The sequence below is a fragment of the Guillardia theta genome, assembly GCF_000315625.1.
Source record: "Guillardia theta CCMP2712 unplaced genomic scaffold GUITHscaffold_303, whole genome shotgun sequence".
Lineage (NCBI taxonomy): Eukaryota > Cryptophyceae > Pyrenomonadales > Geminigeraceae > Guillardia > Guillardia theta.
Genome location: NW_005434374.1, coordinates 8754 through 10840, shown reverse-complemented (window position 1 = coordinate 10840; position 2087 = coordinate 8754).

Below are 2087 nucleotides of genomic sequence, written 5' to 3'. Positions count from 1 at the left end.
ATCCGGTACACGATCACAATCCAGCAGCCGACATTTGGAACGAAGAAGCTAGCAAGGGAGAATGGGAGAGGAAGTCTAGATCGGGAGGGGGAGGGCGGGAGGGGGACTCGGAACGAAGAAGCTTGCAACGGGAGCAAGCAGGCGACGCCCGTGAGCCATTTCTCCTTTAGTCTTGTCAGAGCAACATAACGAATACTAGTGAGGAGATGATTCTGATTGGGGTCGTTCACCGCTCTAAGTCTTAGTACATCACCACGATCCATCGCACTCTCTGCTTGGGTTGGTTGACCTGGAGTGTCGCGCTGACCCGACGATCCTCAATGTCATAGCACCAGCATGTCATGGAGAGTGCGCTCTCCATGACATGCTGGAAGAGGAGAAGACAGCAGAGTAGAAAGGCGATCAGAAAAGCAAAGGGAAGAGAAGAGGAGAGGAGAGAGGAAGGGAGCAGAAGAGACGAGCAGAGCGGGGGGAAGCAGAGAGCAGAGAGCGGAGAAGAGGAATGGACAGGAGGGAGGTAGTGGAGTGCAATGACAAGGGGAGCGAACAAGGCAGAGGACGAGTAAAGAGAGATGGAGGAGGGAGGAGAAGGGGGAAGAAGGAAAGAGACGGAAAGAAGGAAAGGAAGAGACTGCGAGGAGCAGATCTGACCGGAGAGAAGAAGATCTTGCACGAGAGGAGAGGAGAGGAGAGGGGAAGCAGGTGAAGTATGTGAGCACAACAGGGTAAGGAGCCAATGCAGGAAGTTGTAACTGTATGGGCTGCGAGACACAAGATGAACAATGTAGCCACAAGAGAAGAAGGCTAGATTGTGAAGATGAACAATGTAGCCACAAGAGAAGAAGGCTAGATTGTGAGGAGTGTATTGGAGATTTGTAAGAATGAACATCCAAACATTGATCAAACAATAAGCTTGTATTCAGGGTGCACAGTTAGTAAAATATACCCCCTGGATCCTTGTTGTTTAATCTCTCCAATCGTCTCCAGACATGCAACCATATAAGCAACCATATAAGCAACCATATGAGGCTGCACAGTCAGTAAGATGTACCCCCTGATGTTCTCGTTGACTACAACCATGCGTTTCTAGACTTGCAGCCATATGAGCAATATTCCTCATCATATCCATTGCACAGTTTGTATACCATTCCACAATCCCAGCATGACAACTCGAGCTCCTCTTCACATCTCTTGCAGTGTCGCTCCTTTATCAAGCGTCCATCGCGACATACTGCGGTTTCCATCGCGTCGAGGTGCTCAAACACATCATCACATGTAGAGCATCTCCATACAAAATAATTATCTGTGCAGGTCTTGCAGGCAGACAATCTATTCCGCTCTTCAGAAGGTGTCCAAGAGCAGCACATCTCGCACATAAAGTTGGCATTGTTGAATTCCTCGATCTCTGACTTGCATAACTCCATGTACCTATCAAAGATGATGTCCTTGACATCACTCAAGCAAGAGTTCTCAAGATTGATCCTGTTGAACTTCACAATCAAAGGATTCATTGCCGTTTTTTCCACATCAGACATCCACGTTGTCATTTCTTGATCAGATATCTTGAAATGATTGCAACCTATCCTTAAGATCCTGCAGCTCTGTATGCCCAGCCCCTTGATCCCCTTGGTCCTCTCTAGTAGAACGGAGCCACCCGCCTCAGACCATCAGTACCAAATGCACAGAAGGCAGCAACAACACATACCCGGAAGGTACCATCGCACACAAAAGGCAGCAACAAGACTTATTCTTCTTCTTTTTAGTTTTACACTTCCCCCGTAGCCGCTGGTAGGATTAGCTTTTCTTTTTTGGACCACCCCTCCTCCCTCCTCTCCCCTCCTCGTACCACCCCCTACCCCTGGCTAGACCGGCCTCGCACCCCCTCGCTCCCTCGCTGCACGTACCCCCCTATCCCCTCCCCTCCCCTCCCCTCGCTCCTCGGCCCCGCCATGGCAGCGGACCAGGGAGCGCTCCGGTCCTTCATCTGCCCCATCAGCATGGCGCTCATGACCGACCCTGTCACCTGCAGACGATTGTCAGGACATTCCTAGCATCACCCTGTGACTGCACACGCCGCCATCGTCTCT